The sequence below is a fragment of the Lynx rufus genome, unplaced genomic scaffold (genome assembly GCF_022079265.1).
Source record: "Lynx rufus isolate CCGP_SWC_20201006 ecotype Redwood Valley unplaced genomic scaffold, mLynRuf1.p SCAF_17, whole genome shotgun sequence".
NCBI classification, from domain to species: Eukaryota; Metazoa; Chordata; class Mammalia; order Carnivora; family Felidae; genus Lynx; species Lynx rufus.
The window spans coordinates 10,532,739-10,546,644 of NW_025814831.1; the positions used below are offsets into that span (position 1 = coordinate 10,532,739).

At 49.8% G+C, this 13,906-nt stretch overlaps 1 protein-coding gene and 1 long non-coding RNA gene across 5 annotated transcripts in view; one reads left to right on the plus strand and one right to left on the minus strand.

The window, feature by feature from the left end:
* Positions 1 to 7,418: 7,418 nt before the first annotated feature.
* On the minus strand, positions 7,419 to 10,605 carry LOC124512351 (uncharacterized). The gene is made up of 4 exons (XR_006962106.1): positions 10,173 to 10,605; positions 8,095 to 8,290; positions 7,923 to 7,993; positions 7,419 to 7,686 (listed from the first exon to the last, which is right to left on the minus strand). It is a non-coding gene; the product is annotated as an uncharacterized LOC124512351 (long non-coding RNA).
* Positions 10,606 to 10,890: 285 nt separating this feature from the next.
* The window catches only part of DICER1 (dicer 1, ribonuclease III), a 73,251-nt gene continuing 70,235 nt past the window's right edge, over positions 10,891 to 13,906 (plus strand). For 2 of the 4 annotated variants that reach the window (XM_047080164.1, XM_047080165.1), the window contains exon 1: positions 10,901 to 11,121. The gene's annotated coding sequence lies outside the window, so the exon portion shown is untranslated. Of the gene's footprint in view, positions 11,122 to 13,906 lie in introns of all 4 variants that reach the window. The other 2 variants (XR_006962144.1, XM_047080168.1) reach the window with 2 other exon arrangements.

Here is a 13,906-nt window from a genome sequence, read left to right on the forward strand (position 1 = left end):
CTTAAATGTCGGTTGACAGTCACCCCAAGAAACCGATCAATACAGACAAGCTGTAATGAACAATCATCGGAGAAAACCGCTTGTCTGCAACAAGCCGCCGGACTACGGCCTGGCTAACAGCCCCAAGTCAGGCTTCTGTGGCTTTAAAGCAGTTACAGTCCCTGAGAAGCTCCACAGCACAGCTGAACAGGGAGCAGACGAAACACCAGGGCTGCTGAGAAAACGGTTCTTTCTCCCTGGCCCGGCACAGTCAAAGGTGAGGCAGCTCATTTTGACGGGGAACCTTAAGGAAATGTCATTCTTTTTTTTTTTTTTTTAAGGCTTATTTATTTTTAAGAGAGAGAGCATGAGCGAGGGAGGGAGAGAGAGAGAGAGGATCCGAAGCAGGCTCTGAGCTGTCAACACAGAGCCCGAAGCAGGGCTCGATCTCACGAACCATGAGATCGTGACCTGAGCTGAAGTCGGATGCTCAACCGACCAAGCCACCCAGGCGCCCCAGGAAATGTCATTCTGAGTAGATCTGCGTGTTCTTGACACACGACTGGATTTTCCCTAAGAGACTGTAGTTGAGAGCGGGTAGGGGTGGGGGCGGGGGAGGAACTGAAGAAATGTTCTCACCGTCCGGTCGCCAAACTGCCGGGGAGAACACAAAAGATGCATAGTTCAATCTAAAAGAACTCACGTTTACTCAGGCATGTGGTGAAGCTCTGCGAAGTGTGTTGTTCACTTTCAGAGAGAACACTGCAGCCAAACCCGGGGCCTCACGAGACGCCACCCCGGAAGAGCACACAGAAGCACGGGAGTGAGTTTGCTTCTGTCACTAGCCTACTGTATATCCTCTGCTGACCATTCAAGAGCCAGTTCGGTGACGGCGACTTCCAAAGAACAGCTGTCTTTTCCCTAAGGCTTCATTCATCCAGCAGGCTTTTATTGAACTACTGCTTTGTGCCTGGGACGGAACGAAGGACATGTGATCCAAAGAGGATCTGACATCTTTTCTGCTCCTGGTGCGGGCTGATCGCTGAAGTGGGAGACACAGGGAAAGGCTCTGCTTTGATATGAAGCATCTCAGAATCCTGCCAACGGGACTGTCGGCGTCTGGAGGGCACAGACCATATGCGATTCTCTCATTTCCCGGGGTGCCCAGCACAGGAGTACGAGGGTAGGGAACCCTCACACTCAAGGCGTACTCAAATACGTGCTGCTACTTTTATTGAGTTGATTTCGGCGATTCTGGCTATATACGTCTCTAATAGTCACGATGACCGCAACTCATGGAACGCCGATTAGGTGCTAGTACGTTATTCACTGAATTCTCTCAACCTCAAGCCGCGGGTACTCATATTATTTACACTTTATGAAGGACAGAAATGACGCTCTGTAAGGTGGTCTTGTAAGAGACAGGGCTGGATTCCAGTCTCGACTGTCTGGAGACGGAGGCCGACCTCTCTCCTGCCGTACATGGTCCTGTGACCACATTTTATGGAAAATTTGCTAAGGATCGATGAAACTTCAAGCTTTCTATTTTTCATAATCATTTGACTTGCAAGGATGGAGATGCAATTCAAATGGTTTTAAAAATATTGGGGGCCGGGTGCCTGGAGGGGCTCAGTCGGTCGAGCGTCCGACTTCGGCTCAGGTCATGATCTCGCGGTTTGTGAGTTCGAGCCCCGCGTCGGGCTCTGGGCTGACAGCTCGGAGCCTGGAGCCTGCTTCGGATTCTGTGTCTCCCTCTCTCTCTCTCTGTCCCTTTCCTCTCACACTCTGTCTCTCTCTCTCAAAAATAAATAAACACCAAAAACAAACTAAAAAAAAATGAAGCTGACTTTAAGGCTATCTTACAATGTCTCTGTCTCTGTCTTTCTGTCTGTCTCTCCTTCCTCCTCCACACCCTGTCTCCATCTCTCATCTCAGTCTTTTCTATTTTTTGGTGTCCTTGGCTTCCCCTGAAATGGGCCCTCTCTGCACGAGGGGAACACGGCTGCCAGGACCACACGCTTACGCCCGCTGACCAGTGAGGCACCGGGATTCCTCTTCACCAATTCCAGGCACAAAAATCTTAGGGAAGGTTTTGATTGGCCGGGAGGGGGTCACGCGGCCAGGAGAAAAGTGAATTGTTCCAGCCTTCACATGGCCAGCTTTGAGATTAGGGGTGGGGTCTGTGCCTGGCAGTCCGTGGAATGACGCGGTCAGAGGTGGGATCGTGGGAAAGAGAATTTCTACTTAAGAAAACACGGGCTGCACCAGGACAGACAAAGCAACGTGTGTGCATTGCTGCATAAGACACAGGCCGTTGCCTCCTGTGGTAGCTAATGTAGGTGTAACTTGCATTGAAACTGCAGAAGAAGGTACGTTTCGCTCAACTTTAAACAGAGGAAGGGACCTTCATACCAGTGGTGTGATAGGTCAATGTGGGCTGCATAGGGAATCACTCAGTCTTGGGTTTTATTCTCTCCCTCTCTCCCTCCCTGCTCCTCCTCTCTCCTTCTTCCCTTTTCCTTTTGCTCCGTGTATACCGTGGAGACATAGAAATACGCACGGATGACACAGACAGCACCAGTTGTGTCCCCGAGAAGCTCTGCCTGGTGGGGCCCTGGCCTGGGCGTCGGGGCAGGGAGAGGAGAGAACACCACGTGGGCGGGGCCAGACTCAGAGGGGGCGTTGCTGTGAAAAAAACAAGGGTGGGCGTTAACTCCAGTTGGGGAGCCGGGGTCAGGGGTGGCCACCTGACGAGGTGGCATTTGACTAAAGTGTGAAGGACAAGGCGCATTTGCAGGCACGGAGCAGGGGAGGCTTTCCGGCCAGTAGCTGTAGAACAACTGTTACAAACGCAAGTCAAAACGTAGGGACCCAAACACCCTGCCTCTGGAAAGGAGAGTGTTTTCATGGCGGCACCAGGAGGTCAGTGTCCCCAGAGCATACGGAGCAAGCCGATCGGGGGAGCATGACCTGAGGCCAGAAACCCCGGTAGATGTTGGGTTCCTGGGGGACTTGAGTCCCAGCTAAGAAGCCATGGAAGGTTTGGAGCACTGGAAAGATCCAAGCGAAGGGATTCACACCCAATAGCCTCTCATTTTCCTCTGATTTATTAGGTAAGAGAGAAGGTCATTACTGGTCATTACAGTGGCTCCCACCGGTATCCAGCTTGGGATGCCACTCCAGGGGTCACTTGCACCCATCCTGAGACCCCAGGGACGGCAGCAGCATTGTGGGGTGCTATGGGCTGTGTTGCGGCCCCACAGAATTCATACGTTCAAGCCCTAATCACCACCCTGAGAATGTGACTATAGGTGGAGACAGGGTCTTTACATTGGTGATTAAGGTAAAAAGAGGTCAGATGGGTGCGCCCTGGTCCAGTCTGGCCTTGGAAGAAGAGGAAACGGGGCTGCCCCAAAAGACACCAGGGATATGAGCGTGAAAGCAAGTTTTCTGGGGGCCCTTTTACGAGGGCACGAATCCCAGGCCCTCGTAAATCATGGGGGCTCCACCTCATGACCTAATCACCTCCCACAGACCCCACCTCCTCCACCGTCATCTTGGGGGTTAGGGTTTCCACGTGTGAAGTTGGGGGACACACATCTGCAGGACACAGCACACAGCTACATCTGCAGTGGCCTTGTTCCGATTGGCTTGGCTCGAGTCACATGGGGAAGGTGTCAGAGAACTGCATGGAACTAGCTCTGGAGTGTGAGAACTCAAAGGAAAGACTGATAAGTTTTGTTGGTCTAGAAAAACAGGGAGGTGAATGGTAGTATAAAGAAGAAAGGAATGATAAATCTACCTAAACTCAATATGAAAGTCGATAGTCCTGTTGACCTGCATTAAAAGAAAATCTGGGGAAACCTGATTTTATAATTCTAAGCTCCTTGAAAAATGGCCTCCGTGCAAGTACTAATCCCCTGTGAATGTTGTTTACCAAGTAACAATTCAATGCAAATTCAGAGTATACTATGTCTTTTTTCCCCCAATTACAAAAAGCTAATGCCAAGACATGGGAAAATTGCTATAGTTCGATGTGAGGGAGGGGCAGGGAAAGTCAATCAAATACCGTGACACCGATAAGGTTACCACAGGGCTATAATGTTTCTGTTGTTTTATTTTCCCCTGTCAGAGTGAAAAGATACTGAAACTCTATAGGGGGGGCTATTCAGGGCGCTGGGAAAAGTGGCAAGTACTTTGGGGTAACTTTCCCTGGTAAAATACTGAATTGTCTCAAGGTCAGGCTTCTTTCCTTCTAAATCAAACAAGCCTCAGGGATTCAGTACTGATGTGAGTGCAAAAGACAGAATTGAATCAAAAGTCATCCCCCAAAACCAAGAGACGCCAAGATGCCAGGAGATGACTTAATTTTTACTCAAGTTTAAAGAGAGGTGTGGGGCGCCTGGGTGGCTCAGTCGGTTAAGCGTCCAAATTCAGCTCAGGTCACGATCTCGCAATCTGTGAGTTCGAGCCCCGCACCAGGCTCTGTGCTGACAGCTCAGAGCCTGGAGCCTGCTTTGGATTCTGTATCTCCCTTTCTCTGCCCTCCCCTGCTCACGCTTCTGTCTCTCTGTCTCGAAAGTAAATAAACATTAAAAACATTTTTTTTTAATAAAAGATTAAAAAAATAAAGAGAGGCGTAATATAATTATGATCTGGGACAGTGAAAAAGGTACTGAATGTGTCTGACTGGTGTATTTTTCTCTACATTTTATTCCAACTGAAAATGTTACTTGAATAGATTAAGGTTCACGTTTAGCTGTTTTATTTATTTTGTTAAAAACAAAGCAAAATAACCTCTCTTTTCCTCTCTCTCTGACCCTCCCCTGCTCATGCATCGCACACCCACTCTCAAAATAAGTAAATAAACTGAAAAAAAAAGCAACATAACAACAAAAGTTGAACCATGTGGTTAAAGACCGATAATCTTTTTTTTAAATAATTTTTTTAAGTTTATTTATTTTGAGAGATAGAGCATGTGAGCTTAAGTGGGGGAAGGAGTAGAGAGAGGGGTAGAGGGAGAAGCCCAAGCAGGCTCTGTGCTGTCAGCACGGAGGCCAACGTGGGGCTCGAACTCACCAACCGTGAGATCATGACCTGAGCTGAAATCAAGTCAGACACTGAGCGGACTGAGCCGCTCAGGTGCCCCAGGGCTGCTAATGTCGATCACAGTTCACAAGGCCCTTTGGTCACATGGCAGAGCTCTGATGCCCAGCAGGGCTCTGTCGGACTTACACCTTCTGCTTCCCAGAAAACAGGCTCTCAGTGAACTTGAAACCACCGCTATTCAAGGGGAGAGTAAAGCACACACATTTTTACCCTCCAAATATCCCTAATTCAGCTCCATGTCTCTCCCATTAGGACCATCCTGGTCAAAGCCATCACTTCCTTACAGTTTCGCAAATGAATCCTTCGATTTTGCGCTTCTCCGTTGTCTACACTGGCTGGAGTTAACATTAAAAAATGTGTATCTGGGGGCGCCTGCGTGGGTCCGTCAGTCAAGCATCCGACTTCGGCTCAGGTCGTGATCTCGCCGTTCCCAAGTTCGAGCCCCACATCGGGCTCTATGCCAACAGCTCAGAGCCTGGCGCCTGCTTCGGATTCTGTGTCTCCCTCTCTCTCTGCCCCTCCCCCTCTCAAGCTGTCTCTCTCTCTGTCTCTCTCTCAAAAATAAACATTAAAAAAAATTTTTAATGTATATCTGATGTCATCACCGTTGGCTGAAAAACCTTTCTATGGCTTCTCCATCTGTGAAATGAAACAGTAAGTCCTTAACATGATACACAAGTTCCTTTGTATTCTGGTGCCATTGCTCCTGGTTCTCAGGCCTTTGGACTCTGGGAGTTTCGCCGATGGCCCCCCGGTCAGGCCTTTGGACTTGGACTGAATTACAACCCCAGCTCTCCTGGTTCTCCAACTTGCAGATAGCAGACTGTGGGACTTTTTGGCCTCTATGACGGGGTCAGCCAATTCCTATTAAAAATCTCCTCTTCTATTTCTCTCTCTATACATCCTATTGGTTCTGTTTCTCTGTAGAACCCTGACTAATACAGAAGTGTGAAGAACTCCCGTATTTCCTTTACCCTGAAACTCCATCCACTTTTCACCAATCATACCGATGATATCTTTTAGGGCCAAAAGATCCAAAGCAAGCAAGGATTACACGTTGCACTTACTCATCATATACCTTCAGTTTCCTTTGTTCTGGAAGTGTTTTTTAGTCCTTCTTCGATCTTCATGATCTTAAAATCTTTCGGTATTACAGGCCAGTCGTTTTGTAGGCTATCCCTCAACCTGGGTTTGTCTGGTGTTTCCTCATAAGATTCAAGATGCTCAGGGGCGCCTGGGTGGCTCCGTCGGTGAAGCGTCCGACTTCGGCTCAGGTCATGATCTCACAGCTCGTGGGTTCGAGTCCCACATCGGGCTCTGCGCTGACAGCTCAGAGCCTGGAGCCTGCTTCGGATTCTGTGTCTCCCTCTCTCTGCCCCGCCCTGGCTCTCTCTCTCTCTCTCAAAAAATAACATTAAAAAAAAATTTTTTTAAATGCATGTAATGCAGTGTGGGGTGGGGCCCACTTTCTGTCTTGGACTTCAGGTCCAGCTGTCGTGTCCCTGGCTGCTGGCCGAAGCAGACCTTGTCCGGTAGGGACCCTTGACACGGTCCACGCACAATAGCTGTGCTTGGCCTGTGCTGTGTCACAACGGCAGTTCGCGGGATAGCGTGAGGACATGCTGCTGCTTCTCTGCGGTTAAGTTTCCCCCAACACAGCCCATATTATAGCTGCGCCGTGTAGCACGCTTCGGGTGTATCTGTGACCTGTTGCCTGAAAGTTAACATTGAATACTTGAGTAAGGTGACGTCTGCTAGATTCTCTTTTGTAAAGTTCTTGTTTTTGAACTAAGAGTTATAGGGGAGATGCTTTGAACCTATGTTACTATCCCATTCTTTGTCCAACTTTCACCCAGGAGATTTAGCAAACGCTGATATTTCTTGTCTGATGATTGCCAAATGGTGATTTTCTAATTCCATCATTCCTTCTAAGTTTTTTTTAAGAGAGTGATAGAGCATGCACACTCGAGAGGGGGGGCAGGGAGGAGGGATAGAGGGGGAGGGAGGGAGGGAGAGAGAGAGAGAGAGAGAGAGAGGAGAGAGAGGGAGAGAGTCTTAAGTAGGTCCCGCACCCAGCACGGGGTCAGCGAGACCCTGACGTGGGTCCCGAGCCCACAGCCCTGGGATCATGACCTGAGCTGAAATCAAGAGTTGATGCTCAATTCACTGAGCCACCCAGGAGCCCCTATTCCTTCCAAATTTCTAGTTGCATTCTATCCTAAGGAAGACCTGTCTCTTTTCTCCTCACTTATTCATTCATTAAACACACACACACACACACACACACACATCAGCGCGGACTCATGGATTCTATTTTACTCCACGGGACATAATCTCCTACTATCATCATTTATTTTGATGTTTCAATTTCCCAGATTTGGCCAGCGGGAGTCCCTTCAAACGGACTACGTTGTTGTTTTGAAATGTCTCCTTCACTCTTCGAGCGTTTTCATGTTTTCTGGCCCGACAAGAAGGTCCAGGCTCACTTACGCTTTCTCTGTCCCAACCGTGAAATGTGTTATTTCTTCAAGGATTCCCGGTTCCTTTTAGCAGAAGATGGTGTTTCAAGCTGCTCCAGGGTTCTATCAGCAGACAGAGCTAGGAAGTATATATACATAGATATACTTTTATGTATACTGAAAGCCCTAGGTTCACATCAGTATCTCCAATTCCAACCTGACCACTCAAGCCTTCTTCTTTTCTCCTTTCAATATTTGTAACCCCATTCTCCAACAGTGAGGAATGTGGCTTCTGTGGTCCTCAATATAGTTTTTCATTTGCAGAGTCCCCTTGTATATACAATTGGCTGCCTGACTTTGCAGGACTGCACCCACCTTCCTTGTTTTGGCTCTGATCTCCACGCTCGGCTGACTTCCTAGCTGAATAGTGGGACGACTGTATTCTCCTGGGTAGATGGAAAAGCAGAGAGAACCAGTCACTAGAGAAAGATACACAGATAAGCAGACACAGAGGGGGAAAAAAATCACAGAAGGATATAGAGAGTACCTTTGAGTTCCTGAAAGCTTTCCAACTCCTGGGTCTACTCCTTTGCTGCAGCTGTATTCCTGCTCCCAGCTTCTGTGAGAAGTGTCTGCAACCTTATGATACAGTCCTTCCCTTTTGGTTAAGCTACTTCAGGTTGGTTTCTGTTACTTGCAAACAAAGAGTCTTAAGCAAAGGTATATTTGTATCCTGACTTGTCCTACAAAAAAGAAAACAAATTATGGAAATAATCAGGGCAGAGGGAAAATAAAAAAATTTGCCCACCGAAAATGCATACCACATGGTACTATACCGTTGCTTAACATGGGCTGAAATATTAGCTCCAAGATTTCTAGTGATCCAAACAAAGTGTGAAACACTATCCCTGACAAGAGTTTATGTCTCTGGATTTAAAAACAAGCCAGCAACTAGAGCATGAATAGATAGATCATTGGAACAAAATGCGGAGTCTACAAGTGAACCCTTCAACAAATGGCCAATAAGTGGCAAACTGTGTAGCCATCTGGAAGAAAAAGAATTTGGATCCATCACTCATCCCATATACTCAGTCACTGCCAAATGGATGGATGTTTAATTGCAAAAGACTGGAAGTCTAAGTGCCCACCGATAGAGAATTAGTTAAATAAATCAAGGCACATCCCAGCAATATAGTGTTATGGGGATTGAAAAAAAATAGCAAGGGGATGCCTGGGTGGCTCAGTCCGTTAAGCATCAGACTTCAGCTCAGGTCATGATCTCACAGTTTGTGAGTTCGAGCCCCGCGTTGGTCTCTGTGCTGACAGCTCGGAGCCTGGAGCCTGCTTTGCATTCTGTGTCTCCCTCTCTCTCTGCACCACTCTGTCTCTCTCTCGAAAATAAGTAAACATTAAAAAAAATTTTAAAAATAGTATATATTGCTGCAAAATACCTTCAGGATATATTATGTAAAGAAGGCAAGGTAAAGTAGGCGTGTAGAGCATGCTACCATTTTTGTAAATGAGGCAGTCTTGGCTTGTATGCACATGAAAAAATTCTTCTGATGAATGAGGAAGAAATATCTGCTTGGGGACAGGTGTGAGAAAGATTCTTTCTACTATATACATTGTTATGCTCTCTGAGGGATGAACCATATGTATGTACCACTCTTTTTCTTTATTAAAAAAAAAACAACTGGTGAAAATTAGACAAATCCGCTGATGGAGAAGACCAGCTAGTCTTGACAGATTGAACGGACATCAGGAGGGGCTAAAAGTTTTACCTGCCCCCAAATTCCCACTGCTAGTGCCTATTTTCACCCTGAGAAGCCATCCTTTTCACAAAGGATTATCTCCCGAAAGCCTTTATGTGTGTTATCAGGGAGGTCTGTTGCCCACAGTGCGGTACGTGTAAGAAACGTTTTTATGGAGGTCTGCCCAAAGCATTCTATTTCCTAATTTTGCCCATGAACATTCTATGTTAAGGCGAAACTCCAAGCCAAACTATGGTAGATGTATGATCAAAATTTGAGCACAGTAGTGACTGACAGCACGCCAGTCCGGAAGCCAGACTACCTGGGGCTCTAATCTCAGTTCACTTATTAGCTGCTGGAGGCTAGCCAGTTTCTCCATCTGCTAAAATGGGGCCAGTTACAATGCCCATCTCCAATTTATATCACGAGCATGTGCGCCTTAGGGCAGCCAGTCCAATAGCAACAAAATGTGGCCCACGTAAGACATCACGATTCTTCTAGCACAGCAAAAAAAAGAAAAAACAAGTGAAACTACTGTTTATCCCGCTGTGTAAAACACATGATCACTTCATGTCATCAGTAAGATTATTAGTGCGATGTCTTACAGTCTTTTTTTGGTAAAGCACACATACATCTACGAGTTCCAACCAGCACATCCCACTTGGGACTGGCCAATTTTTAAGTGCTCAAGAGCCACACGAGGCTGGTGGCGGCTGTAGAACACCGGCTATCTAGCACGGAGTAGGTGCTGAGTGCTAACGCTTAAGACTGGAAGCATCCCCTGCAGTGCACCAGCCTACCCCAGGAGTCCTCTGGAAGAGATGCCTACATTTGGGGGTAAATTAATAGGATTCTCTTTAAGCCCATGACTTACTGGACCTCCATCCACTCTTCAATTCACAGACACGAGGTGTGGCAGAGGGTTGCAACCTATGCAAAGGGACAATTTACATAAGCGCCCCCCCCCCGTCTCCGTCCCATTATCCGGTTATTCCTATTCCGGGGCGGGGGTGGGGTCTGTTGTCTCCCCAAATGCGGAGGGCCCGGCACCACCACCGCGGGGGAGAAGCAGGCGAGTGGGAAGGCCCTTTAAAAAGGGGAGGCGGTGGTAAGAGGAGCGCTGAGCCTCCGGAGAACAATTACGGCCGTGGGGAAGGGCCACGTTTAGGGGGCGGTGGGTGTCAGAGGGGCAACGATGGAGGCGGACGAGTTCCGAGAGCCGGGAGGTTCTGCCGAGCCCGGCGAGCGCTCGCGGCTCCGGCGCGCGGGCCCAGGAGCGCGGCGAAAGCGCCGGGCCGCAGGCGGTGGATCGCCCCGGTCCACTCCCGGCGCTGGGCCGCAAACGCCGCCTGGCTTCCGCCTCCCGCGTCCGCTGTCTCCCGGCTCCTGAATGGCTGCGGGGCCGGGATTAACCTTTCACCGCCGCGCTCTGTCCAATCACAGGCTCGCTCTCATGCCGGCGCGGGGCGAGCGGGGCCGAGCGGAGCGTGGGGGCGCGGAGGGGGCGGCGCGGGCGCCGGTGGGATTCTTCAAGCGGCTGTGCGCCGTTGCCGCGGGCCGTGCGCGGGCTGCGGGCGAGCCGGGCTCTGCGCAGTCTCCGCAGGCGCGGGCGGGAGGGGTCGAGGCGGAGGCGCGGCGCGGCGCAGGCTGCTCCAGGCCCAGGTGAATGGAGTAACCTGACAGCGGGGACGAGGCGACGGCGAGCGGGAGGAAATGGCGGCGGCGGCGGCGGCGCCAGGCGGCACCGGGAGGCCTGGGCTGTGACGCGCGCGCCGGAGCGGGGTCCGATGGTTCTCGAAGGCCCGCGGCGCCCCGTGCTGCAGGTGAGGCGGGCTCCCGCGGAGCCGCTTTGTGTGCGGGGCGGGGAGCGGCTGCGCCCGCCTCGGCGCGGAGGCCCGCGTGGGCGCCCGGGCCCGGACCCGCCGGGGAGGGCAGCCGGCGCGGGCAGATGGCGCGCGGCCTCGCCCGGTCCCGGGCGGCGCGGCCTGCGAGCCGGGCGTCCACCGGGCCGGGCTCCGCGCCGCCCGGCCCCTGGCGCCCCTCCGGAGTCGGCGCCGTGGAGGGCCGCGGTGCGGTCGCGCTGGCGGCGGCCGGGGCCGCGGAGCCCGCGCTGCCGCCCGCCGGGCCCGCGGAGAGCAGGCTTTGACAGGTCCGGTTACGCACGCGGGAGCGGTGCGGGACCCGCGGCGGCGTCCGGGGAGCATCCTCGGGACCGCGCCGGGCCTGCTCGGAGGGCAGGGAGGCCGGCTGTCGTTGCTGGCGGGGAAGCGCGAGCCTTGGGGTCCCGCCCGGCGAGGATTGTTCGCGTTTATTGGCAGGTGACCAGATCTGGGTCCCCCGGGGCGGGTGGCCGGGGCCATCTTTTCGCCCCTCCCCTCCGATGTTTTTGTTGCCAGAACGCCTGAACCCTGCAGAGGAGCCTTTCTGGAGGGTTTTTCATCCCCGGGAAGTCGGTGTATGTTTTAGGTTAGCGCATCAGATTCATGGGGATGGTCTAGAAAAACCGAGCTGCCCCGAAGGCTTTGCCCGCAGCAGAGCTAACACACCCCGTAATGTGTCTTTAATAGCCCGGAGATTTGTAAAAACAAGGATGAGTGAGGAGTCCTTTGCTCTTCAGGGTTCAGTCTGTGCGTTTGTGAGGAAAAGTCATTCTTCCGGGGACCCGCTGCTGGTCCACATGGAAAGTCTGAGCATTCTTAGGATTATCACGAGATAAGCATTCCTCTTATTAAAGAGTAATTAACTTTGAAGCCTGTGCCGCTGGGAGGTGCTTCTGGCTTTGAATTTTCTGAATCTTTACCATCCCGATTTTCACTTGTCTTCTGTTGCTTGTCTTTCAAGTGCAGCACACTCAGTGAATGGAAAAGGACAGGAGTTAGGAGTTAAATTACTTGGAAAGTACATCTTTTTTAATGTGCTCTCGTAAGAGGTTCGCTAAATTGAAAATGTGTTGATGTAAACATGTCGTTTTCTCAGTAAGAACCCATCTGAATCGAGAGCTCCAACAAGTTATTGGACGATGGATGATGGTGCAGGATTCTGAATGAGACTGGGAGGGAGTAGCGATTTTAGGACTGTTAGTATTTGGGGGAGTGTCATTAATATCTAGGCTCTGGAATAATCAGTTTCTTTCGCAGTGTTGTCTTTGGAGCCAGTTAGCTACCTGTGGTGTGTGTACGTTACATGGAATATGTGGTCTACACACAGACATATATGGACACGTGCATATAATTATTTCAGAACTTCATTTTAGGTCACATAAAACTTACTGTCTTTGTAGATTAGAAATACTGTAAACATTGCTTGTAATATGGTCACTATAAACATTTAAATAGCCACATGGGTTAATGGATTTATCCATGGTATACACGTGCTGTTTTAAGAAAAGATGTATTCATCAATTTAATTCGGGGAGAAAAGATCTTCTTTAACTGCAGTTTAACGCTATCAGCTCACCATCAGAGGTTAAGTTCTGTCGACTGTATCATGCCTGCGACTCTTCTGTATGAGTTGGTATAGCAGGGTTTTGCCATTGCCAAGTTTTCTTGTCCTGGGTTTAGAAGACGTTTTATTTTGATGTGGCTCGTGATTCTTACCTGATAGTGATTTGGGGGGTGGTACATAGGTGGCAGTTCGTTTGGTGTAGTGCTGCCTTCTAGGAATGACGTTTATGACCCTGGGACTCTCCCCTGCCACCATCCCACGTGCGAGATGCTTGTTTCATTTGAGAAAGTAGGTATTTCATAGAGGTTCCCTCACTTGTGACCCGGTTAACATCCTGTGGTCATTACTTGTGGCAGAGGAAAGAAAGGAAACGTTTATTAATAAAAAGTGCCTCCTCCTTCTGTGCCAGGATGTTTCGGTTGCTTTTCTATACCAGCTCCTTCAGACCTCCCTGAGACAAACGCAGTATCGTCCTTCTTTTACATGCAAGGATATGAAGACTCCGATTATTGACCTGAGTTGTGAACCTAGAAGTAGCAGTCAGGAGTCAGTCATGGTTTGATTTCAGAGTCCTTGCGTGTGGGCTCTTTGCCGTGCACTCCGTTACTGCAAGTGGATTTTAGGAGAAAACGTGTGTCAGACGCGGGTGAGTCCTGGGGCGCCTGGGTTGCTCAGTTGGCTGAGCATCAGATTTCTACAGCTCAGGTCATGATCTCATGGCTCGTGAGTTCGAGCCCCACGTCAGGCTCTGTGCTGACAGCTTAGAGCCTGGAGCCTGCTTAGGATTCTGTATCTCTGTCTCTCTCTGCCCCGCCCCTGCTCAAGCTCTGTCTGTCTCTATCTCAAAAATAAAAGTAAAAACGCTAAAAAAAAAAAAAAAAGAAAAAAAAAGACAGGTAAGTCCTTAGTTAATATTTGTTGACGGGGCGCCAGAATGGCTCAGTCGGTTAAGCATCTGACTGGCTTAGGTCATGATCTCAAGGTCAGTGAGTTCGAGCCCCGCGTCGGGCTCTGTGCCGACAGCTCAGAGCCTGGAGCCTGCTTCAGATTCTGTGTCTCCCTCTCTCTCTGCCCCTGCCCTGCTTGTGCTCTGTCTCTTGCTGTCTCTCAAAAATGAATAAATGTTAAAAAAAAAAAATTTTTTTTTGTTTTAATTGCTGAATG